This window comes from Mesocricetus auratus, unplaced genomic scaffold (genome assembly GCF_017639785.1).
Source record: "Mesocricetus auratus isolate SY011 unplaced genomic scaffold, BCM_Maur_2.0 Super-Scaffold_100007, whole genome shotgun sequence".
In the NCBI taxonomy this organism is placed as follows: Eukaryota; Metazoa; Chordata; class Mammalia; order Rodentia; family Cricetidae; genus Mesocricetus; species Mesocricetus auratus.
In genome coordinates, this window is record NW_024429191.1 from 11,198,025 (window position 1) to 11,205,552 (window position 7,528).

General features: G+C 50.4%; 1 long non-coding RNA gene across 1 annotated transcript; it reads left to right on the top strand.

Annotated features, from left to right (window-relative positions):
* The first annotated feature begins 3,317 nt into the window (after nt 1–3,317).
* LOC121141113 lies at nt 3,318–4,295 on the top strand. The gene is made up of 2 exons (XR_005878020.1): nt 3,318–3,814; nt 4,178–4,295. It is a non-coding gene; the product is annotated as an uncharacterized LOC121141113 (long non-coding RNA).
* The last annotated feature ends 3,233 nt before the right edge of the window (nt 4,296–7,528 follow it).

Below are 7,528 nucleotides of genomic sequence, written 5' to 3' on the forward strand. Positions count from 1 at the left end.
CTGCCCGCCATGGTCATCCCTGCTCATCTAGTCACGTCCCTGCCACTTTGCCCAGTAACCCCACAGAGACCGGCTCACGAGCTCTTCTCAGTCTCTGCTGAGACTAAGGTGACAGAGCTGAGCTTTTGCCCCGGACACAGACAGACGCCCACACTGTCCCTGCCAGGCCCCGCCGGCTCTCTGTCTTCTGACACGCTGTTTTCAGCAGTCACTGCTGCGAGACAGACCAGACCTTGTGTGTCTGCTGTATCTCTCCCTACCTTGCAAGGGGAGAGCGCCATCCAGAGGCAGGAACTTGTTTCTGTTTCCTCCAGGCCCCGTCACTGGTGCCCTGCGCTACCACATGATACATGTTGTGAAGGCCTAGCTCAGGACCAAAGCATTTGGGTCAAAGTTTTTTCTCTAGGACCAATTCTTCCAAAGGTCTTGTTGCCGTGTGTATGTGTGTGTGTGTGTGTGTGTGTGTGTGTGTGTCTGTCGCTGTGTATCTGTGTCTGTGTGTATATCTCTGTGTGTATGTGTGCGTGTATGTCTGTGCGTGTGTATCTGTGTGTGTCTCTGTGTGTGTGTGTATGTGTGTATATGTGTGTTCCGCCTAGACTTCTTGCTCTTCCACCCATTTCCAAAACCCTGGTGGTTGGAGTTGGGTCAGTGAACTTTGACGTGGCAAAGCCCGAGTGATCGTCTATAAACGGTTCTCAGAGAAGTCTTGTTCTTCCCTCAGAAGCAGACATTCCTGGGTTCAGCTCTCAGATTTCAGTCTCCAATCTGTGTGAGAATTTTTGCCTGTCCTCTTGTCTGTAAGTGTGGGGCTAACTGCAACTGGAACCTGGTGACACTCAGATTATTGACCTTAAGCCCCAAACCCACCCACTGTCACCCAATCGCTACTGCTCACTGCCACCCACAGCCAGTGTGATTCTAAAAAGGCTACCTGCATTTGGTTTCCTTGGTGAACATGGGGGTGGTGAAGAGAGCTATGACTGGAGCTCAAATCAGTTCCAAACTCCATTGCCACCCCAGAGGCTGGAGTCAGCACACAGACTGATACTTATTAGGGCCTTCCTGGGTCAGGCTCTTAGGTCAAAAGTAATTTCACTTTATTTATATTTATTTTTTCAATTTAAAGAGATTTATTTTTAATGCGGTGTATGTGTGTGTGTATCTCTATGAATGTGCACATGAGTGCGGGTTCCTGAAGAGGCCACAAGAGGGCATCAGACCACCCAGGAGTGGTGTTCAAGGCTATTGAGGGCTGGACACTGCCCTTGGGTCCTCTGTGAAAGTGCAGTATGTGCTTTTAATTACTGCTCTGTTTCTTCAGCCCCACTTCCCTAAATTTAATCTTAACCTAGTCTTTTAAAAAATAACTTGTTTATAATTTTGTGTGCGTTGGTGTGAAGGTGTCAGATTCCTGGAACTAGAATTACAGACACTTGTGAGCTGCCATGTGGGTGCTGGGAATTGAACCCTGGTCCTCTAGAAAAATAGTCTGTGCTCTTAACCACTGAGCCATCTCTCCAGCCCTTCTTAACCTAGTCTTAAGGAGTAGGCATTGCAATGGCAATTTCACAAAGGAAGAGACAGCTTCAGGTCCAAAATCACATACCACTTTTAGATGGCAGACCTTGGATTCATACCCAGGGCTACCTAAACCCTGGCTTTCTCTCCTGCAGACAGGTCTTCTGGGGGGGGGGAGGTACACATGATTTTCTACAATCAGAGATCTCCAGCTCGGTCACCTGGAGGTCTCAGGTAGGTCACCAACACCAGAGAGGGTAGAAAGAGGGCAGTGTGATGACAGCAGTGCCAATATGCCGTGGAAAGTGACTTCCGACGCCGTGGAAAGTGACTTCCGGCGCCGTGGAAAGTGACTTCCGGCGCCGTGGAACGTGACTTCGCGTGGGTCGGAGCATGAATGGGCCCAGGGCATCCTTTTCAAGACGGAATGAGATCCAAATACTCTTTAGGAATTTCCAGACGTTGAAGTAGAGACTGCTGGCGCCTGGGCCTCAGCATACAGGACCGGCAGGAGACAATACTACACAATACAGATGCTGGCTCTTCTCTTCACCCCTAACCCACTTCCCATCCTGTTGTAGCTCCTCCCCCAACAAAATGCACTGTGCTGAAGTTCTTATTTGGGCATCTAAAAATGTGCCTGCATTTAGAGACTAGTCCTTCAAGCAGGCAGCTAAATTAAAAAGAGTTGATTGAGGCTCCATTGAACATGACTGGCATGCTCATGAGGACAGGAGATTGGTACCCGGTGTCGGGATGCAGGGAGACGATGCTAGTGGCAAACCGAGGAGCGAGGCTTCAGAGGGACCCAGTCTGCCGGCACCGATGCCGGACTTTCAGCTCAGTGGTCAGAACATGCTTCCCCCCAGGGCGTTAGGCCTGTACCGTTTTGCTCTGGTAACCCTGGGGAGCTAGTATCTTTTGTCTTTTCTCCTCTTCCCCTTTTGTTTCCTGTTTTATCTTTCTTTTCTTTTTTCTCTTTCATCTTCCCACTCTCCCATGTCAGAATAGAACCTATAATGATTGAATTCAGGAAGAAAATAATGGTTTCAGAGTGGGTAAGTGGCAGATCTGTCTCTAGATAGAGATGAAGGCAAGCCCACCTCCACACACCTCCCCAAGATGCGGGCCAAGTCACTCTTTTTTAGATCCTCTCAAGAGAGTGGCATTGCTTTGAAACAGTGTTTGGAGGTGTCAGGAGCACTCTCAATGGACAAACGCTGTTCTTCGTTCGCTAAGCTGACTTCCAAGGCAAGAGGGAAGGAGGCAGAGGAGCCAGTTATGAGAATGAACTGACAGCGGGTGGGTTGGGGGAATCCTGTGCCTCCCATCCCCAGATACCCTCTAAAACGCTACACTCAGGCTCACAAATGGCCCTGCAAATGGGTTTCCTCACAGTGCTCACAAGGGTAGGGCGGAGAAAGCGGCGCGATGGCTGCTACCAGCTTTTTGTAACAATTTCCCTACCTACTTCATAAGCTGTGCTCTACATGCCCATTTTATTTTCGTTGAAACCAAGGCTCTGAGCCAATTCGTGAGCAGGTCAAGGCTTTTAGCCAACTAACAAAGAGGGGGGTTGGAACTCGGGTTCAAGGGCTCAAGCACACGCGCCGGCACAGCTGCCAGCCGGTTTTGCTCGCCAGGCCTCCTGCTATCAGCACAACAGCAGCCGCAGAACAAAGGAGCTGAGCGTTGTATGCGCAGAGCCACCTCGCCACCAGGGGGCAGCTCGCGTGCACGCTTGCCTTGGGTGCGGTGGATCCGCGTCCGCACGCGTGTGTCGCTGGTGCCTTAGCTCTCCTCTCCTTCGGCCGTTTTCCTCCTCTTGCAAAGTGAAGGTATTGATTTTCTAGCTCAAGGAATTTTCTGGCCGCCCCTCTTTCTTCCTACTACACACAGAGCCCGACACCCTTAGCTACTGCGGGGTGTCTCGGCCTCAGCCCCACCTGCCTCATTCTGGGCCTCCCGCTCCGCTCTGATGGCGTTTTCCAGTGTAGAACCGAGAATGCTCGTGACAGTACAGAGGGAACCTGGAGAATCTCAGAGGCATCTGGACTTCCTACACCTGGACAAAGGCCAGTGCCGCGACTGATCCATTGCTGACCACACAGGACGAGATAGATCTGACTACGGACTCCTGTCCTCAGCCCCCCATCATCTCCTCTCACCCCATGACCGGAACCGCGTCACCTCTGCACCACGTCTGTTTCCAGCTTGTTCCTTGCTGGCTAAGCCTGTGTAGGTTCCCAGAGCCTGGAGGCTCCCTCCTGCCTGCCTATGGTACCTGAGATAGGTATGCACTGGTGACAATACCACTAGGCAGTCAGCGTAGGCTGAGCTCCCTCCCCAGTGGTCCGCTCTTCACCTGCACTCCCACCATCCACTACCCATCCCCAGAGAGACCACCTCACCCTGGGTTCAGCTCTGTATGGGGTTTTCTCCCTCCTGGAAGCCACTGTCATGATGTGCATTCCCTTATGTCATTTCTCCTGACCCTGCAAAGCAGAAATGCTGCCATGTCCTTTTCACAGGGGAGACTGAGGTCCCAGGCAGTCTCTGTTTCTCTCTGGGAGGTTCTCCAGGGTCCTGCCTTCGTCCTGGAACCTGTCCTTTTGTCCTCCCTTCCCTTACCATTGGCCAATGTTTTATCTTGCAGCTCACCACCAATGGTGTCCACCTGGATGATACAAAATATGATTCCAGTCAGCCCTCTAGATTTACAGTCGCAGATTCAACCTTCAATGAGGAGAAAACATTAAAACTCTCTCTCTGTCTGTCTCTGTCTCTGTCTCTGTCTCTCTCTCTCTCCTCTATAGGACATATACAGACCCCCCCAACAGTGCAGTATAACAGCAACTTACATTTTATTAGGTGTCCCAGGTCCCTTCGATATGATTAAAGATGCACAGGAAGATGTATGTTGGTTATATGCAAACACTCTGCTGTTTTATATCAGGGAGTATGATCACCAGGGAGTTTTGATGGTTGAGTGCAGGCATGTACTCTTAGAATCCACAGCATGGCTGAATTGCTTTCTCACGTGTACTAGTGAGACTTTTGAGTGGCTATGACAGATAACACAGAAAAGCAACCTAACGGTGGAAACATTTGTCTTGGTTCATGATTTCAGATGTCTCAGGCACGTGGAAACATGCCAGTTATAAGATAATTAAAGAATAAAAATTAAGCTGGGTGGCGGCACACCCTTAATCCCAACACTCGGAAGACAGAGGCAGACAGATCTCTTAAGTTTGAGGCCAGCCTGGCCTACAGAGAGAGTTCCAGAACAGCTAGGGCCACACAGAGAAACCCTATCTCAGAAAAAAAAAGAACGAAAATTAAAATGAAAAAGTCTGAAGCAAGTGGCTGTATGGCTGAATAATGATTCAGTCTCAGAAAAGCAAGTGTAACAGCCCCACCCCCAGGCCTTAGCACAAGTGACTCCATGTTGGAGGCACAATTTTGACCTTAGGGCCCAGCATGCAGGTCCCAGCACCTGCCAAAATGGGAACGAAAACCTAGTTCATAAAGACCTGGACCACAGTTGCAGGAAAGCCCATAAATGTGCTGACCTTGCCTCCTGGCTTCTGTGGTTCTGCTCTGGCTAACTGAAGTGTGACAACCAGGATGTAGTTTTTGTGCACAAAAACCAAAGGGCTGTGAGACTTGGGACTGTGTGTGTGATTTGGGCAGGTTCCCCACCCAGCTGCTGCCCAGCAATAAAGACTTTGTTTTGACTCTCTGAGTGTCTGTGTAGTGGTTTCTGGTGGGCTTCCCTTGAAACATCCTGGAGGTGCCAGCAAAGTTCCCGGAGAATGGGATGCTGGGACATGAGGGGCTCAGATTCCCCCTGTGGCAATAACAGGAAAAGGGCAGTTCCTGGGGGGGGGGGTGCGCACCCTGAGATGGCTCCCATGAACTTCTTTCTCTGGTCCTACTGTCCCGGAAGCTCTCGATGCCTCCGCCCTAAAGCAGGAGGTTACACAAGGTTTTTCCTGCCCCGGCCTCGCTTCTCACGTGTGAATTGGGTCATCTCTATTTCCTCCTAATCAACACCTGTTGTATAGAGGCAGTCAGTGTGTATAGAGTCCTGGGCCAGTTGCCTCTGGAGTTCCCACAAATGTGTAATGATAGTAGTCACTGTTATCTCCAAAGAAACCCAGATATCCCGAAGGCTGAAACAGTTGGCAGCCCACCAGTGTCCCACACTGGAATACTCAACAGGCACCTCGACACGCCCAGGAAATGCGAAGTACTTCTGAGTTTGTACCTTTGCGTATTCTGCTACTCATGCCTCAAATGCCCTTAGCCCTCGTCTCCCTATGCAAACGTTCTATGCACGCATCAAAGTCTGCTCCTTTCAATGTTGTCCTCCGTGAATCCTCTCCATGGCCCCGCCCATCGCCCCTAATATATTCACTGTCGTCGTGCGAACTCTCCCTGCTGCTGGGCGTCCGCATCGCTTGGCTGGGACACTCTCAGGGCGTCGGTTATTTTGTGGGATGCAACGGAGGATCTCTATGAAATCATACTGATCAAGGTCAGAGGAGGCACCTGAGTCTTTTTGTGTCCTGAGCATCCCGAACCCTGCTAGGCAAAAGGTCGATGCATCAGCTTTTGTTGAACGCGTGAATGGATGAGTAAATAAAATAAACATCGGGTGTCAGCTTGCTTCTAGGGAGGCTCCGTGGTGTAGATGGCATTCACACACTTCTCCCCATTCACCCAGGCGCAGCTGACTACACACTGGAGCCCCTCGTTAGGAAGTGCTGGGCTCTTAATTCGGTTTCATTATTTTTTCCCCATAAAACAATATGATTCCTCTTTAGTACTTTCCAAGGCACACCAATCAGCATGCTAATCACCCTGAAGTGTCAACGGAATCTGCCAATTTTGTACATTTGCACATTTCCTGTAGGGTTCCGCCTCCCCTCCCCCTCCCTTTCATTAGCTATTCTTGGAAGAGCTTCACACCCTCCATATTGTTCAAACTGGCTTGATTTTTATTTCACTTTGTAAAGACAGATTTACGAGATGATGAATGAGTCCCTGCCAATTTCATGCATTTCCGCTCTGTACACTTACACCTTATATTTATTTATTCAGCCCCATTCTCTCCCTCCTGGCTCCAGATGGTGTGGCAATATAGCCTTGGGTGAAGGCAGAAACTCCTCCTCCCCCTCCTCCGCGTGCTTTCAGCGCTGGCCGTCTGGTGCCAGGTTTGAACGGTGCTTGGCCCTCTGGCAAACGCTGCCTCACCTGCAGATTTCACTGCCGCTTAGGAACCAGGGAATGTGAGGGAGACAATGGGAAATGTCACGCGCAGTAGACTCTCCCACTTCAGTCACTGCCCCACAGCTGAAACAGAGTTTGATGTATTCACAGATGCCCCCCCCCCACCTCGAATGCTTTATCCACGCAGGAAGCGGGCCACAAATGTCTCAAGAGAAGACTCAGGCAACAGAACAATGAAACAAAAGCCCAAGCAGATGAAAAGCGTGGTCAAGAACACGCTTGGTCCGCCTGGGCGCTCTCTTGCCTTCTGTCTGAAATGCGGCACAGGGAATCGTGTGTCGTGTAGATGGAAGACGTGTCGATAGAGACAAAGATATCAGGGATCTTTAGGAGATGCGTGCACCCCCACCCAGACGAACAGGGCCTGGGGCAGACCGCAGGGCATGGGAGTTGATTATGGCAGCTGAGTGAGAACAAATCCGTGCCTTGCTTTCCTTATGGGTCCACGGAAGCAGGGAGTTTGTGTGGCTGAGGTGCCCAGGCTCAGAGTGGAGCAGCCAATGGAATGTACCAGGCACAGGCAAGAAAATCAGGAGCAAAACAAACAAACGCTCAGCATTTGAGATCAGAAATTTTCCTGCTTTTAGCAGGTGTGGTGGTATACATGGGAGGCTGAGGCAGGAGGATTACAGGTTTAACGCCAGCCAACCATTTCTTGTAAGTTGATTAATCAACTCCATGATGGCCAAGGGTCATTTGGAATAGTGTGACT